This window comes from Topomyia yanbarensis, chromosome 3, assembly GCF_030247195.1.
Source record: "Topomyia yanbarensis strain Yona2022 chromosome 3, ASM3024719v1, whole genome shotgun sequence".
Taxonomy (NCBI): Eukaryota; Metazoa; Arthropoda; class Insecta; order Diptera; family Culicidae; genus Topomyia; species Topomyia yanbarensis.
In genome coordinates, this window is record NC_080672.1 from 183,030,793 (window position 1) to 183,050,089 (window position 19,297).

At 39.3% G+C, this 19,297-nt stretch overlaps 1 protein-coding gene across 3 annotated transcripts in view; it reads right to left on the reverse strand.

The window, feature by feature from the left end:
* The window catches only part of LOC131688618 (ionotropic receptor 25a), an 800,747-nt gene that overhangs the window by 677,026 nt on the left and 104,424 nt on the right, over positions 1–19,297 (reverse strand). Inside the window, exon 1 of one of the 3 annotated variants that reach the window (XM_058973001.1) lies at positions 4,630–4,651. The exons of the other annotated variants lie outside the window; for them this stretch is intronic. The gene's annotated coding sequence lies outside the window, so the exon portion shown is untranslated. Of the gene's footprint in view, positions 1–4,629; positions 4,652–19,297 lie in introns of those variants that run through there. 3 annotated transcript variants of the gene reach the window in all.

Genomic DNA, 19,297 nt, shown 5'->3' on the forward strand with positions numbered 1-19,297 from the left:
CAGTGACCGTACAGACCTCAACAACAGACATATGACGCAATTGTGCGTTTGCTGGAAGCACATTGCAACCCAGAACCACTGAAAATTTTAGAAAATTTTTTGGAGGTTGTTGGAAGTACGGGACCTGACGATGGAGCGTGCTCGAGAGATTTCAGTTTCGATGGAGCTCTCGAACAAAGGTGGAAGAGAAATCCAGTCCAAACAAGGGAGATCGGAAGTGAATCTAGTTTAACATTCTCGAGTAAATAACCCGAATGCCCAGGCCCAGGGGCCACGTACGATTGCTAATAAAAAGAAGTGTGAGAAAACTGATTCAGAGAACAAAGGGGAATGTTTTCGTTGTAGTTCCAGGCACTACGCCAACAAGGGCTATCATATTCGCACGGTGTGCAATTTTTGTAAACTTGCTGGTCATCTGGAAAAGGTGTACATTAAGAAAAAGAAGAATGCCAAGCAAGATAAACAGAAGGCAAAATCGGAGGCAAATTTGTTGGAAGCGTCTGAAGCCGAGTCTGAAGTGATTTCATTGGATGAAGTGTGTAAATTGGAGATCGCGGCCAACCCGTCATCGAAGTTCTGGCTGGATGTTCAAGTGAATGGGTCTAAAATCCGATTTGAAGTGGATACTGGTGCTCCTGTTGCAATAATAAGCACATACGATAAGAAGAAGCATTTTGCTGCGGATGCTCTGCTGCCGTCGGATATGCAATTAGTAAGTTTCTGCGATACGATGATTCAGATTGAAGGAATGTTGAAAGTGAAGGTTGTTCACGATGGAAAATCTTTGTTACTTGCCCTGTACGTATCAAATGTGAAGAAGCATCCGTTGCTGGGCCGTCAGTGGATGAAGGCGATGCGAGTTGACCTGAATAAAATTGCATATACTGAAGTAAACAAAATTGATACTGCTACTAATCCACTGCAAACAATGCCTGCCGCTGTTAAGACGCTAGTTGAGAAGTATGCTACACTCTATGATGGGTCAATTGTGAAAATAAAAGGATTATCTGCCAAACTGTGCCTGAAGCCGAATACACATCCTGTTTACATAAAATCCAGACCTGTTCCGTTTTCGTTGCGAGCAGTTGTCGAGAACGAGCTCGACAAGTTAGTCAACAATGGTATCCTGGTGAAAGTCAACCATAGTGCATGGGCTACACCCATAGTTCCAGTTCCGAAGGCTAACAACAAAGTGCGACTTTGTGGGGATTACAAGGCTACGGTAAACCCGAATCTGGTGGTAGACAGTCACGCATTACCGACGATTGAAGAACTTTTTGCTAATGTTGGTGGTGAAAAGTTTACGAAGATCGATTTGACTCAAGCGTACTTACAGCTAGAGCTTGAGATGGGTGATAGGGAGGTGTTAACTCTCAATATACACAAGGGTCTTTACCAGCCTACACATTTGATGTATGGCATTGCGTCTGCACCTGCTATTTGGCAAAGATTAATGGAGCAGGTGCTGAATGGGATTCGTGGTTTAGCCGTATTCCTAGATGACATTCGAATTACTGGTCTGAATGATCAAATACATCTGCAAAGGCTCGAAGAGGTTCTGAAGCGTCTTAGTTCCTACAACATGCGTATAAACCTGGAGAAATGTCATTTTTTGTGAACGAGATTGAGTACTGTGGGTACCTGATCAATAACGGCAATTCATAATATGCCATTTCCAGAAAACAAGGACCTAATTCGTTCATTTGTGGGGTTAGTGAACTACTACCGAAGGTTCTTGCCGAACCTAAGTTTGACTTTGTACCCTCTTAATAATCTACTGAAGAATGATCTGCGTTTTGTATGGTCAAAACAATGCGATGAGGCGTTCAACAAAGTCAAGCAAGAGATGCAGTCCATACGGAGTCGGGTCGGTACTGAATCATGTTTACCCGGATGGCGCAGAAAGACCGATCCAGTACGCATCCCAGACATTCAACGCTACGCAGCAAGCCTACAAGCAGGTAGATAGGGAAGCATGCGGGATAATATTTGTAGTTCGCCGGTTCTACCAGTATCTGTTTGGAAGAAGATTTACGTTGCTGACGGATAACGAGCCGTTGAAGCTGATTTTTTCGGACACGAAAGGTCTACCGAAAATGTTTTCTCTGAGGATGCAACATTATGCAACATTCTTAGCATCATTCAAATACAAGATACAGTTCAGACCAACGAACCAACACGGCAATGCGAACGCTTTCTCACGTTTGCCGTTGAAGGAGAAAACACCAGCGAACATCATTGAAGAGACGGATTTTATGGAGGTCATTATGACTGAAACGCTGCCGCTAACCGTGGATGATCTCGCTAGGGCTACCGCTGTGGACAAGACTGTGAAGGTGCTAATGCAAGGTCTACGGAAATGAAAGATCGTTGATCCTAAAGAACGCTTCGTTGTGGAGCAACATGAGTTCACAATTCAGAAAGGCTGTATCATGCGTGGAATACGAGTTTACATTCCTCCGAGTTTGTGTGTAAAAGTCCTAGCCGGATTACATTGACCGCATACATGTGGATTTTGCAGGGCTGTTTGAGAACACTTACTTTATCGTGCTTATGAATGCCTACACGAAATGGCTTGAGGTGCGCATTATTAACAACATCACCACTACAATCACCAATCAGCTCTGCAGAAAATATTTCACAACGTACGGAATCCCTTCCGTTATAGTGAGTGACCGTGGAGTGCAATTTACTTCTGAAGAGTTCCAGAAATTTTTGAAGTTGAATGGAGTTTATCACAAAATGGGGGCGCCTTTTCACCCAGCCACCAACGGGCAAGCCGAACGATTTGTTCAGACGTTCAAGGCGAAGTTAAAGAGTCTGCAGTGCGACAGAAGTATGATTCTTGCCGAATTGTGCAACATACTCCTTGTATATCGAAAGACCATACACCCTGCCACTGGTGCTTGATAATGTTGTAGAAACAAAGGAGCAAGAGTTGCAGCGAGAGACTACCTCAATAAGGAAAAGTGGAAGTTTGGTGTGGTTTCAGAGAAACTGGGAAAATTACATTACTACATTCGTCTCGACGACGGCAGGACATGGAAGCGGCACATTGATCAGCTCCGAGAAGTTGGTCCAACTCTGCCGAACCGAAGAGATGTACCAGTTGTTTTCAAGGATGTTCCTGCTGAAACCGTGCAAACAGATAATCTTGATCCAGAGCTGACAGCGACGACCAGTACGACGCAAAACGTACGAGCGACTACTCTGATGGTTCCGAATCAACCGCCATCAGAAGCCGTAGGAGTAACAGAGAAAAGAATTGCCGAAGCAGAGTCCGGTTCAAGGACTGCCAACACAGGTCAACCCAACCAGACTGACTATCAACAATCGCCAAGAAAATCAGGTCGAGTAATTCGACCGCCCAATATATTGAACCTTTAATGAAAATATTTTATATGTAAGTTACTATTACTATGCATTGTATATGAATTCCATTTGCTAGGGGAGGAGAGTTGTCATGGAGATGCCCTTAAATTGTTAGCCAACCTAATATCTACGAACTACCTTGCGACAACCATGATGATTCCCTGCACTACTGATGAGTGAGAAATAAAGTAACGGCCCGAGAGCAAACACGCGTTTTCTTACAAGTTGCTTTTCGGGATAAGATTTTGCTGTGTTCCTCCTCCTAGTGTACAGTTACGACAACTCTGAAATCCAACTTTTTAATCGAGGCCCGGAGGAACCATCGGGAATGCAGGGAAATCACTGTCTTCCCGCAATTCTCTGGTTTCATCTTCGTCGATGACGCTCATAAACTTCATCGTTCGTTCATTAATAAGAAGAGTAAAGCCGACATAATATGCATGACAGAAACATGGATGGTGATTACAAATTCTATTATCGCCATCGATAGCTATGAGGTGATCAGAAATGATAGTAACTGCCATGGAGCCCGAGAGCAAACACGCGTTTTCTTACAAGTTGCTTTTCGGGATAAGATTTTGCTGTGTTCCTCCTCCTAGTGTACAGTTACGACAACTCTGAAATCCAACTTTTTAATCGAGGCCCGGAGGAACCATCGGGAATGCAGGGAAATCACTGTCTTCCCGCAATTCTCTGGTTTCATCTTCGTCGATGACGCTCATAAACTTCATCGTTCGTTCATTAATAAGAAGAGTAAAGCCGACATAATATGCATGACAGAAACATGGATGGTGATTACAAATTCTATTATCGCCATCGATAGCTATGAGGTGATCAGAAATGATAGTAACTGCCATGGTGGTGGTATTTGTAGCTATTTTACAAAACATCTGTAATGTTGAATAATTTCTAAATTTGCTCTGGAAGAAAGTAGTTTACAACAAAAATCTGAGCATATTTTTAGTCTATTACAATCCACCTAGAATAGATGGCTTGAAGAGTACAGGAGTTATGTATAAAAACAATTTTTGCCTTTCTCCTATAGAAAGGCTATGCAATCAGTCTGAAAACCAACATTTTAATCGAGGTCCGGAGAGCTGAGTTTTTTATACCATTCGACTCAGTTCATCGAGTTCGGCAAATGTCTATGTGTATGTATGTATGTATGTGTGTGACCAAAAATATGCACATCGGTTGCTCGGAGATGGACGAACCGATTTTCTCAAACTTAGTCTCAAATGAAAGGTACAACGTTACCATAGGCTGCTGTTGAATTTCATTCAATTCCGACTTCCGGTTCCGTAGTAACGGGTTGAAGAGTGCGATCGCGCATGAAATTTCCATATGAATTGGTATCAGCAATCAGCATGTTATCTAAAAGATGCAAAAACTTATAAAATGTGTTCTAAATTGCTTGAATTTATGGTTTCAGCTCACTGGTTCCCAATCAAACCAACATTGACCACTTTGGGCACCTTCGGCGAAACCGGAAGCTTCAAGAAAGTGGCTTAGTTCCTTAAGTGAATTCACATCTGCTTCTTAGAAATGTCTGACTCTATTTTTTCAAATTTAGTCTCAAATGAAAGCTACAGCATCCCTATTGACTGTAATTAAATTTAATTGGAATCGAAGTTCTGGTTCCCGTGTTACAGGATGAAGTATGTGGTAACATGCGAAATTCCCATACAAACCGATGCAATACTTATATCTAAATGACGCAAAACTAATTAAAATAAGTTTTAAATTGCTTGATATTGTTGGTCCAGATCAAAGGCGTTGTTTACTTATATAAAGGCTCGCACAGAATGAAGCCAAATCTACCAATCGAACATGTCACCGGCTACCTATCGTGTAAACTAAACAAACATACTTCTTTAGCTATGCCCTCATGCGTGCTCGCAAGGGGAGTATTGTTATTGGCTGGAAAAAATTACAAAAATAGGAGTGAAAAACTATTTGTTTATATATTTACCTTTTCTCATTTCTTATATTGCTTACAAAAATTAGCAAGTTAACAAGAACGTGATGAATGCACATTTTAATTGATTCACCGAACCTCTACAGTGCCATTGAACGACTATCAGGCTTATTTTCCCTTTTTTGCCTTTCTCATATAGAAAGGTTATGCAATCACTCTAAAAATCGTCAACCTCATCCCATCCCGGAGGGCCGTGTGTCATATGCCATTCGACTCAGTTCGTCCGCTGTCATTGATTTTTTTATTGATTGAACTTCCGGTTCCGGAGTTACGGGTTGAAGAGTGCGACCACACAGCAAATTCCCATATAAACTGAAATGAAAAATTCTCGAAGGGGGGAGTAAGGGAAAATTTTAAAATCGAATTTGCATGAAACGTTGAGATCGAAAAATCTCGAAAGAAAATTTTTGACGAAAATTGACTTTTTTGGACTGCCCCATATAGAAAGGTTATGCAATCACTCTAAAAATCGTCCACCTAATCCCGGCCAAAAATTTTTTGGCCTATAAAGGCTTAGGTAGGGGTATGCAAGGAGGGGTTGCTACTTTAAAATTAAAACTAGATTAAAAATTCTTAACCGGTTGAAAATTTTCGGCAGGGTCCGGACCCCCCGAATCTTCCTCCTTGATTCGCCGCTGATTTCAAGCGATGTTTTAGTGTCGACACATAATATCACAAGCAGGGTAAAAAATATTCAAATTCATGGAATGAAAATTGATCATATTCAGCCGCATTCATGTTCAATATTCAGTGACGCAGCTGAAAACGTCAAACGAACAAACCGCCCATTCATCCAGACAGATTTTCATTCATCTCCGATTATTACACGAAGCGACTGTGCAGCAACGAATCAAACGCATCGAAGTAGACCCTGGCACAATGTAAACGATTATGATTGCTGTTTCATATGCTTTACCGGCATTTAAAAAAATGCCTAGATAATTAGTGAAATGAATATGTTGTACGATATTCAACTGAATGAATAACATGGATATTTTTTCTAGTAACCGCGAGTCGCATCAGGTTCATTTTCAGCCGTGAAAAAAGAGCTTCGATTATTTTTAACTCTGATCTCATGATTGGCTGTCGATCCATTGTATGTATGTGCAAATCGTACTGAATATGTAATATACATTTTCATAATTGTATTGAACATAACCAGCCATGGAATCGTAGTTTGGACAAATAAGAAGGACACAATTGCACCACTAGGTGGATTAAAACAGGTTTTGTATAGTTGATAAATTCACAAACGGAACGTTACAAAACGCTCTATTATCTAATTGCGAATATTATGACATTCTTCTTCAATATCTTTGAAGAAGAATGTCATAATATTCGCAATTAGATAATAGAGCGTTTTGTAACGTTATGGTAAGTGATTTCATGAGTGTTGCCAGGTTTGATGAAACGTTTTCATTACAAGTGACGAGACTCGTGACGTCTCGAAATATTCTCTCCAGCGTGATAAAAAACGAATAAACAACTTCTGTTACATACGTGCTTCCCCACTAAAATCTTTAAGTATAGTATACTTTGTAAATTGTTTTAAAATGGGGTCGTACTAATACATGGTGTAAAGCATACCTCACAAACAGTATAGTTTTTCGGGACACTCTTAAGAGGCCCATATTATTGGCTCGAATCAAAACTCGTCGAAATGTCAATTGACGATAGGTTCATCTAAAGGCCCTAGTATAAAGGTACGCAAAGAGTGTGCAGAAAGTGAAGCCGAAAAAAGTCTACCTGTCGAGCAAAATTAGAATCCAACTTTGCTGCAGAGGTATATGGGATGTATTCCAATTGTGCTCGATAGGTAGGCTTTTTTTGACTTCACTCTTTGCGCAACTGTTCTCTATAGACGATTTCACCACCTGGGCGCCAGTTTGACGATATGAAATGAACTTTGTTTACTTTCGACAAGTTTTGATTCGAGCCAACAACATCCAGCCCTCTTAAGACTGTATCCTGCAATATGGTACACTAGATTACGTTCTGAGTTATCGAACACGCTATTGTCAAAAATCTTCAGAATACTCCAACTCCACAAGATTCACCTGATATAAGGAAGACATTTTAGACCAAGACTATATTTGGTACCACCTGGTTTACTTTTTCTTCCATCTGTTCATTATAGGGGAACTGGGGGTAAGACGGACATGTTAAGGATATACTCAAATAAAACATAGTAAAACATGTTTTTGTCAACATGTAATACACTATGCTGTAGCTCCATATGTTGGCTTTCGAGTGCCCAGAGGGATTGTGTTACAAAAATCAACAAATATCTTTTTTGAAAGAAATAGAGAACAAAGAAATATCTGTTATACTGTTTCTAACGGATGTTTTGGGTAGTTTGTGGTTCTTCTTAATATATATGTTCAATTCGAGGTGAAAAATAACGTTTTAGTGTTCGATTAAAAGTTGAAGCAAATGATGTATTTTCTAATATCGTTTTTTTTTTCGTTGTCATAAAGAGGGCTATACAATCAGATCCAATGATCAGTCACAATCATTTATATAAAACTGGAAAGTTACATATTAAATACGCAATTGGTAACATCAGTTCCTCGAGTACACACAACCAGAATATGGGACCTGCACAATGTCGTCTACCTTTTCCAGGTCCTAGGAATTTCGTATTCAGCCTCGGTCACATTAACGTACATCTTGCGGTCTACTACATGTGAGACCTCAGCTAACAGAATGGTTCTCCACGTTTGGCTGCTAGAATTTCGTTTCTACACGCGAGACATTCATATAAGGATGAATCAATAGAATTAATCAAGACTGGCCGTCTTGCCCCACCAGTACACATATTTTTTAAACGCTTGCACTTATTTACTCGTATATAAACATACCTGTTATTTTCCACGAAGATGTCGTTTAAAAGTTAAATTATCGAAATAAAAAAAAAATCCGCGAGAAAATTGATTTTTTCCTCGATAAACCTTAAAATCAGATACGTAAAAATTACATCCGCTCGAAGATACACTACTGATTGTCAATGTTTGCTTAAATTTTTCGCGTTTAACAATATTCAAGGCCTACAGAGTGCTTCATAATTCAAGGATATCCATAAAAAGAGGGTACTCATATAATACAATTGATCTTTATATGTTGTATGCCTAAAATAACCATGTGTCCGTCTTACCTCACCTGTCCGTCTTACCCACAGTTCCCCTACGTTTTTTGACCTGATCTGATTTGATTTGTTCGATTTACGGATGCCTTCGGTTAAGTTCATTAACCATTTTATATCGTCCAACTTATAACATTATGAAGGAAATTCAGATATGAACTATGATAAAGAAAGCAACTTCAAGTTATCTTTAAATTGAAGAGCAGTTGGACGTTATTCAAGCAGTGTTCTTGCAATAAATTTACACTAAAATTTCAAGTAACAATTAATTTCATTAAATGTTAAATTCGTAGAACAAAATGATTTGTTAAACAACATTAAAAAAATCAACACATAGCCAACCCTAGTTACTTTAAAAGTCTTGTTTTGGTATTATAGTATAACATTGGACTTCAAGGCAAATGGTTATTATTGTTCTGTCACAGTGACATGGTTTTGTTACTGTTCCATTCGAGTGTCAAGTTTATCCGAGAAAAATCCGCTTAAAATAACCTGAGTCCTGCGTTGACTCAAATTCTTTGAATAAATTTAAACACGTTATTCATTGATTAAATAGCATTCAATAAATCAGATGAAATAATATTTGAAATGGTTATCGCTGGGATGTTCCGTTTGCCACGATAAGGTTGCTTAATTTTTCATTCAGTATGAATTTATTTTGTGATTTGATCAAAGTCACTCAAAGTTACTGCAAATATTCCGGCTGCCAGAAAAAATAAATAGTCTGTATTCTACGCAGTGTTGCGCATTCCTTTGTACGGGACTCAATATTGTATACAGACTCTAGTCCAGATCACTAATTGCAAATCAAAGTATCTTTGACTACATTGAGAACTGTTGAGGATTCCAGAAATTCCAGGAAATGGCCAAGTCCCAAAACTAGGTTCACACCTGTTTCTCATATATTGCTAACTCGATTCTCACAATCTTATTCTTAAATGAAGGGTGTCGTGAATTTTTGTTGAACTGTATGAGCTCTCCATAGCGATTGCTACTTGTCGCGTCAAACGTGTTCGAGTAAATTGACTTTTCTGCTTCCTTTAGTATTAGTGAGTGGTCTCACTAATACATGCGATTTACTGGTTGAAAATAGTAAACAAACCGCTGTCAAGCTCATTTCGAGAAAATGGTAACAAATCAACATCATTATTTCAAGTTTCTGTTTAATTAAAACCAACTTTTTTTCAAGGATTGTAGAGCTGCAGCAGAAAGATACCGTCGGAAAATAGAAATGTGTTACGGTATCGACCCGTCTACGTTAAAAACAATACCACAAGAGGTGCCATTAATGATAACGTTTGCCAACATCTACCAGTTTCTTGTTGTGGATCCCAGCCCGTTCACTGGCGAGCCAAAAGATTGTGGAAAAGGAATGGATGCGATCCTTTATTATAAAAACGGATGGGTTAAGAGTGTTTCCGGGCGTAAAGTGCAAGATATATATGTAGTGCACGGAGTTGTTCGACATTCGTTTGCGCTTAACGAAAAACCCCTCAATCCTTGGATTTTGATTCACGAGCACGGTAAAATCTTAGCTGCTCATTGCAACTGCGCTATCGGACTTTTAGAGGCATGCAGTCACATCGGAGCTACATTGTTTGCCCTCGAAGGAATTAGAGCATCTGTCCTTGAGAAAAAGGTAAATAATTGTTGATAGGTTAAGTTTCGAATTTTCATTTGTTTCTACAATTTTAGCTGTCTGTAACAGATTTGCCAGCATATTGGAGGAAGCCTCCTGCAAGTATCAGTGACAACTTGTATAAAAAGGTGCGTGATATTGATTTCGGCAGACGCATTCAGAAAATCCACATTTCCACGAATCCACCAAGTAGTTACGACAACCGATGTCGAGACCTCTTAAATGTACTCCAAGTCGATGGATTGAATGTTGCAGCTGCTAGTCTGTACTGTGGAGAGACTAATATGGATTTTACTTGTGCTACTTGCACGTATGATACAAATATAAATGAACATCTGAATGACTACAACCTTCAACTACTTCATAACCCATTGAATACACATTCTGTTGCTGAATTGAGAGAGCTCGCATCTGAATACATCCAGAAACTTCCCAGTGATCCGGTATTATTGAAGAGTATCGACGATTTAACTGCCAAGCAAAGTGATTCCAAGTGGTGGAATGTGTTCAGGAGTGGGCGTATCACAGCTTCCAATTTAAAAGACATGTGCAGCACTAATATGGCACGTCCATCTGTGTCTCTGATTAAGAGAATTTGTTATCCAAGTGAGATAAAATTTTCAACTGTAGCGACCAAATATGGCAAGAAAAATGAAGAGAGAGCTGTGGACCAACTGTTTTGTGCCGTTCAAGATTTGCACCAAAATTTGCGGAAATTAAAACCAGGATTAATAATTTACGCAAAACAGCCGTTTATGGGAGCATCTCCGGATGCAATTTTTCTTTGCGATTGTCACGATGTGATAACAGTTGAGGTAAAGTGTCCCTTTTCAGCCCGGAATTCTCCAGATATGACGGCGACATTACTACAGCTAAAGGAATCGTTCATTAAACGTAATGCCTTTGATCAGATCGAGTTGAACACAAAACATAAATATTTTTATCAAGCTTTAATGCAGATATACGTCTGCAAGGCAAGTTTTGGATATTTCTATGTGTGGTCTCCTCATCAGGTTTTGCTTTTTGAAATTAAAAGAAATGATGAATTATGGTCATACTGCGAAAACACCGCAAATTTTTTTTTCAAGAACATTATATTTCCTGAATTAGTAGGTAAGAAATTTACAAATAAATAAGACATAGAAAATAAAAATTACTAAATATAAAAACAGCAATTTAATTTAAGTAGAAGGGACAACGCTGGGACACAAGTTGACTAAGGCTGCTGTTATAACAAGGATTTGATCGATTGCGGGAGTAGCGTTATTCCAGTGTTGAAGCATGGTTATGGGAACAGTGTCCATTAATATCATAAACTTTTGTCGAAGAACTCCAATCACTCTCTCAACGTGTATCCTTAATGAAGAAAGCTCCTTCGAATGAATTGCATCAAGCGGCTGCAGTTGTTGGTTTTTTTTCTTGAAGGCTGGATATGCAACAGTTGCACTTAGTGGAGCTAGCAAGTCCTCGATTAAAAAACCTCTATCTGCCATTACAAAGTCTCCTTCTTGGATGTTATTCAAAAATCCTGAAGATTTCACAATTTCTTTATCTGAAGTCCGCCCACCAAATGCTTCGGACACATACAGTATGGTGCCAGATGCGCTAACTCCTATCAACACTTTGATAGTATTATGTTTTTTATAATTAGAAAAAACGTTGGCATTTGCAACCATTGCTTTAGAATTTGGTGATTCAATGTTTATTTCGAAGCAGTCGATGATTACTGTAACAGCATCACTGTATTTTCTACGAAACGCCGACGGCATATGTTGCTTCAATACGTTTCGAGACGGAAATTTTACCAAAGCCTTCATAAATGGATAGATCGCGTTAACCGTTTCATAAAAATAGTTAGAAATAGACGATTGATTCAACTTGTACATGTATCCGAGGGAACAAAATGGTTCATTCAGCCGTAATTTGCGTAATGTTAAAATCAACGTTTTTCCTTTATCCATCCCTTCAAATTCTGGTATGTCTTTCTGCAATGCTTCGTAGAGACGCTTTAATGTGTATCCACAGCTAAGACCCGTGAAATAACGACATTGTTTGTCATTTGTTTCGAGCGTACAAACAGAAAGCTGCTTAGATTCTTTCACGCTACTCAAACTATGCTGTAACCTATCATTTTGTTCCCGTAGTGAAATTACTTTTTTCTCGGTCCGTTCTAGTGCAGCTTTCCATTGCCCTACTTCTTTCTCCATGCATTTTTCCGTTTGAACGCCTACGTCACTGTGGTAAGTCCGCTCTGATGTAACATTTGATGATCCTGTATCGTTTGCATGGCATTGGTGCACGTTGGTCAAGTTAGCAGCTCGAGTAGTCGTGCTCGACCAGGTGATATCAACAAGATGGAATCGATTTTGAACAGTCAGAGATGTAAGCCTGTATCGAAAATGGAGTGTATTGAAAGTGTTAAATTAAAAAAAAATATTTTAGAACTTTGACGAACAAGATAAGAAACTTTGTCAAAAGTTGTTCACATAGTTTTAAAAGTTCGTGTGAAGTGAAAACTCAAGTTATCTTTCCATGCCAAATATGAATAAGTAGTTTAAGGAATCTTTTTTATTTGATGCGTACTCATTCATTTCGTTTGCTGCAATAGAAGCGTCGTAAATTTTTGTTTCATTCATGGAGCTACACGTAGGTAGATCAGAGCTCAAAACATGGGTCAAGACGTTAGAACCACTAGTGATATCTGTTGTTGTTCCACGTATCACATCACTTTCGACCGATTGGAAAGATAATCTGAAACAAAATTTAATTGATTGGCTTTAGACCTAATCACTTTATAGTAAACCATACTCTTCACAGGTCTCAAGTTCTGGTTCTGTTTCCATTTGTAATGTCTCATTCATCGCTGAAAAATCAACATTGCCTTCCAACAAAGTTCCATCTGGCAGATTTAAAGGCGGTTGAAAATCGATATTGTCAGTCCCGGTTGAATCATTATTCCTCTCCTCCGTAGAATGTTTGGGTTCCCTCAGCATTGTATAAATGTTGTCAATTGAGCCCTGAAGGTTCAAAGTTGGAACCCAATCGACAGCGGTTTGTTCCGAAAGCTTTGCAGGTTTCCCGGAAATGAAGTGCCGACCACAGATACGATGATGGGGAGCTGGAGTTTTTTGCAAATTGCATACTTTAATCCAACTTGCAAGCCGCATTGCGGCTAAATTCCGCTCCGATTTACCAAATCGGCTACATACCGCTGGAAGCCGGAACATAGAGTACGTTTTGTCACTTGAGTATACGTAGCAAGAACTTATAATGCACTTTAAAACCATTTTAAAATTTCTATATTAATTTGAGATCGAAACACTTTGACAGCTGATTTGGTGGTTGAAAATAATAAACAAATCGATTTTATTCGGCTACACACGCACTGATGTATTAGTGAGATCTTGCGACAAAAAGTCAATGCTAGACGTCGCTCAAAATTTTTCACTCGTCTATCTTTGCAACTCATACCTACATACACGCACACATTCGCACCTCCATCGTTATCGCGTCCGATTCGAAGCTCGGGTGCTTCTAATAATTCTCGCTTGTAGGAAGCTTGCTCTTGCTCGCTCTATCACAACTTATATAAATACGAAACAAGAACAACGCTCCCTTTCACACACACACATTCTCACGAATATCGTTATCCTGATCTGAGCTTCGGGTGCTTTTAATAATTTTCGCTCATCATCAGAATACCCGCTTCACATCTGCCTCACACAAACTAATTTATTTCCAACGACAAATTCACCAATACACAGAATATTTTACCATGCTTTCCCATAAGGAAAATTAACATCTATTAAACCCGCGTAATACGTAACAACTCGCTCGGAACAAATAGGTTTTTATCACGAAATACCTAACAAATGCTTTTCAGCGCAGAATATTTTGTTTTCATCTTGTAATAATTCAGCGCCTATTCTTTTTAACGGGGATAGAAAGGTTAAATAAGATTTCTTACAGCTCATTTATAACTACAGATGCTAAGTCATTCCAAAGGAATTTGGTTTATTTTCTCACGAAATGCACCTCAACCGGCTATGCAGTGCAAATATTTTGTCGTAGCAGAGTTGCGTAAAGAGGATTGGCAACATTGGGTCAATCATTGGTCTTTTTTAAATTTTGGCAACCTTTTATTTTTAGTTAAATTTCAAATGACTTAACCCGAACGCTTAAGTTAGAAGTTAATTTGCTGCTTTTAAAATTTAAATCGAAAGGGTTTAGTTTTATTTTGTAAAAATCATTACGATAAATAACTGATCCGCAACTAAGAACGAAATGGATTGATTTTCGCCACTTGCCGTCTGATTGGGGAGTGACAGCAAACAGTCGAATTTGCAGTGTAAGATAAATTTATATATATATATATATATATATATATATATATATATATATATATATATATATATATATATATATATATATATATATATATATATATATATATATATATATATATATATATATATATATATATATATATATATATATATATATATATATATATATATATATATATATATATATATAAGTGGAATACATACACAAATTTGTCAAAATTTTAGCTGCGCTTCAACTATGAGAAAGACCTTCATATTTCCACTGTCGGTGGAAGTTTATTAACACTACCCAGAGCTGTTCCGGTGCTTGAAATAGTGCCAAATATCAGTGCACACATTTTTTTTTAATAATTATTAATAATTACAGATTCGAACGGATTGATCAACTAAAACTAGAAGATAGGGGGCACATAAGTTTTGGGAAGATATTCAAGGGGAGAAGGGGTGAAGTCATACATCTGTGTATCAGAGACATGGGAGAGAGGGTGGACAAGGCTGAACGGGGGGGGGGGGATATAAACTTTCAGTTTCCGGCATCAGGAATCAACGGCCAGGATTACAGATTCGAACGGATGTACGGCAGGGGTTCCTCCAGACGATTTCGTAGTACGGCTCAGATACGGATCGGAAACACACCGCGTTGCGCGTGTGATGTTGTACTGTAGATCTCGTGTTGTTGGTTCATTAGACAGATGTTTTGTCTCGACTTGGAGTCGTATCAAACCATCGTTGGGGTACGGTAGGCGAAAGAGGGCACTTCTGGGAATGATAAGAGAAAATATAGGGGCATTTAAATTTGGATATTGATGGTTTTGAGGAACGTGTATATAAGGGACATGTAGAGAATATCGCGGCTTGCTAGTACATCTCGGACCGGGACATTGGGTGATCTTCCTCGGGCCCGAAGGGAATCGAATAGTTGAGATGATTTTTAGGTGGTGAAGTTTACCTGAACTTTATAGGTAACGAATTCGGTCGATGATAAGTTGTTGAAATGATCGTTCAATGCCCATACCGAAAAACGTTTCCATTGGTCAGAATGCCTATCAGCATATGATAGCTGCAAACATGAGGACAACAAGGTTATCGCTTTCGAAAGGAACAATTATTTATTATTCGTGTTCAAGTTCCATTACAGCAAAAGTTTCGTCGATTGACGATTATCGCATAGTCGTTGATTTAGCCGGCAAATGCAAAACAGTGCTCGGCACTGACGATAAGGAGTAAGAAGGATTTGATAGGAGTGATAAGAATGCAGAGCATTATACATTCTGGAAGAATATCAGGGAGGAGAAATTATATGTAAATTTATTCATATGTAAATTTATATTATATTTATATTATATCCCGAGTTGCCATCATTTTTGCACCGCAATAAAGCTTTCTGCAACTGCTGTCTTGTTCAAATTGGCAGGAAATAACTAGGCAGCGAATGATAAATTGCATAGTCAATTTATTTACTTTTTCGGAAGGATAAGTAATTAGTATGTTGTGAATATATATGTGTCACCGGTGCCGTGTGTTATGGTGGTACCGGACGGAACCGTTGGTCAGCAAACCGTCCTTGTCGTACTGGTCATAGATGCGACGTTTTTTCTCATCTGATAGCACTTGACATGTTTCGGAGATCTGTCTTAACGCTCTCTACTTAGCGCAGGATACACGAAACCGCTGCTAGCTTTCGAAAGAAAATTCCTAGCTGCTGCTACTCTATCAGTCTTTCTCTCGACTGAGGACTACAATTTCGGTCGACTAAATTGTGCTATGAAAATTGTACTTCCTGGAATTTCACCTAACGAGATCAATTCATTGTGAGGAATTTCTCAGCGTTCCAATATTGCTTGCCTCTGTAGGTGATAATGTGTGTGTATTCACTTCGGCAGCCAGGTCTTATGTTTTGGGTAATTTTGCTATCTTATTCTGCTGAATAAATCATCTGGCTAAAGCCTCTACGTTATACTATGGTCACTTTAAAAACGCATTGCTATTTAAACTTGTAGCTGTTGGCAAGTCAGTCCTGGCACTGTTCTTGACTAATCCTGGCACTATACCGCTGACGTCGCACTTATTACGGTGATCAAACTTGGCGAGAGCGGCAGTGGTTACGTCGGAATTGTTCACTCGACAAGCAGGAAGTGCAAGGACTCTGCTACTTATGCCTGAGCCCCTCGTTGAAACCTTCGTCCTGTCGGAGTGTTAGCTTCGTCCGATACCGGAGCGTATTGCTGAACCGAAGCCGTCTGCTACTGGCGCTGCTTCCTTCGAATCGGAATCGCTGAATATTCCCGTTAGCCAAATGTCCAACGTGGCCGAAGGCAAACCGATTGCAGCAACACCACCAACCGTAGCTGAAATTTTGGCCTTTAATCCAAGTCCCTGCCATTGACATAGCGACAGACGAGTGCAGCGCAGGTTGGACCATCGGTTGACTCGGTGCCGGACAGGGCGAAACAGCTGCAACAGGAGCGGACCTAGTATGGGGTGTAAAGGTCATCAATTGCCATAAATCACCAAAATGCTCTGCGACTAACATTGTGAACAAAACAAACCAAACGAAATTGATCGCAACAACGATAAATTAATCTAAATTCTACCCAAACATTTGAAAATGAGAAAAAGGCAAAAGAAGTTTTGGTCGAATTCATTATAATTCTATTTAAAAATTGAATACTGTTTTATTTAGTTTGATTGCGCATATTGTTTACATCAGACACACCCCTTAATTCATTGAGTACGTATTTCACTGCCTTTATAATCCTTTTGGAATCAGTTACAATAATCCTTTATAATCATTTTATAATAAGTGTATTGCTAGTTGGGACTTTTATATCAGCCGGGCTCTTTTATAATTTGTTATAAAATCATTATCAAAATTCTTCATAATCCATTGTTGCGTTATGTTTATGTACATGGCCAGATAGATAGTTTTTAACTGGGACGGAACGTGTGGATACGAAAAAACCTAATGTCAATTGTAGCCAGGGGGAGCTGTCAAATGCAGCCAAAGGGAACCGTCAAATGCAGTCAGGGGGGACTGTCAAATGTAGCCAGTCCATTTCAAATATGTGAGGAAGAAAGAGTGGCTATGCAAGACAAGAGATAAAATGAACAAAAAAAGAAAAAGAAAACATCAATCCACAGGTTCTGTCCCAGGATTTTAATAGAGAACATCAAAATTCGATTTGTTTGCATTTGGCAGTAGGCCTTTTTCAAATGTTTGGCTAGAAATTCCTTGCTTCTTCAATGAATCATGTACAAGAAAAGTAAAAATGTTAAATTTAACGGAACAATGTATGATGCCGACATCAATTAAAAAATACAGCTGAGCGACCTTGTTGGGAAAGTGTTAACATTTGGCAGCGAACCAAACCAAGTTTCTCATACTATGATCGAATCAACAAAAATTCCAAGATCATGTAAACAATCTCTTTGAACTGTCAAAAAAGTGAGGTTAAACGATAGTACATTAATATACTTATCGAAACCATGCACAATTATTCGATATAATAGAATCAATGCAATAATATTCATATTCCTCGATCATTTTAAATATTCCACGGTGAAATATGTTCGCAGTGGATATTTCACTTGTTCACCGGTAGTGTAAACGCGACGATGGGCGGAATTGATGCGGAGTGGTGAATATAAATGTCATCGCTGTTCACGGTGAACGTTCACCTTCGAATACCAAATTGCATTCTGACAAACTGTAAACTGCCTGATCGCGCTAAGTGTCCTACGTTGTGGTTTTTTTAGCTCACCGATTTGGACAGCAACGCAGCAAGCAGCAGCTGAACACCGCAGCAGATGGAACAGCAAGCAGCACTTTGAAGAAGGGCAGGAACCACGAAAAACTACACGGTAAGTACTAATTTTATTAACCACTTTTCTTTTATTTTGCAGGTAGTGTTCACAGTTCGACGGTCGGAATCAACTGAACTTATTTTTCCCTATTACAGCTGTTACTATCTATGTATAGGTGACGAAATGCATAGGAAGCAAAATGCCAATGCTACACGGCTAACGTATACGAGTGGGGTTACAAAGTAAAACCTACACCGTTATCAGCTCCCTTTAGTAACATCGCTAAATTTGTACGGTTAATCTAAACATTGCCACCCCCTTGAAATGTCATTTCAAAATAAACAAAATTCACAAGAAAAAATTTCAACTTATCAACTAGGTGAGTATACAAAATTCAATTTCTTTTTTTTCAATTTTCATTTTCAGGAACCTCGGATCGTTGGGCCGGATGTTGGTTGGTGGCCAGCGGATCATCTTCTTCGTCGTTGGCAGTAGTAGCAGGATCAGACAGCAGGCAAATTTTGGTGATTGGGCGGGTGATAATTCCCCGAGCAGTACGCAGCGTTACAACACGTGTCATTCCATCCGGGCCGGGTGAAGTGGTCAGGATTCGGGCGAGCGGCCAACGTATTGGCTGCTGCATTTCATCGACGACAATAACCATTCGACCGGGAAGCAAACTATCGTTTCGTTGGTACATCACGGTGTCTTTCTGAAGCTCCTGGAGGTATTCGGTGCGCCAATGACACCAAAATTTTTGGACGTGCAGTTGCAGCTTCTGGTAGTGATCCAGTCGGTTGACAGGGATGTTCCGATGGTCTGGGTCGGGCAAGGCTAGCATACTGGTTCCGATCAGAAAATGCGCAGGTGTTAGTGCAGCTAATTCATCGGGATCGTCCGACATAGGAAGCAGCGGCCGGGAGTTCATCAGTGCTTCGATCTGAGTGAGCACAGTGCTGACATCCTCAAATGACAGTCGAGACGGACCGAGCTGGCGGTGGAGATGCTTTTTAGCT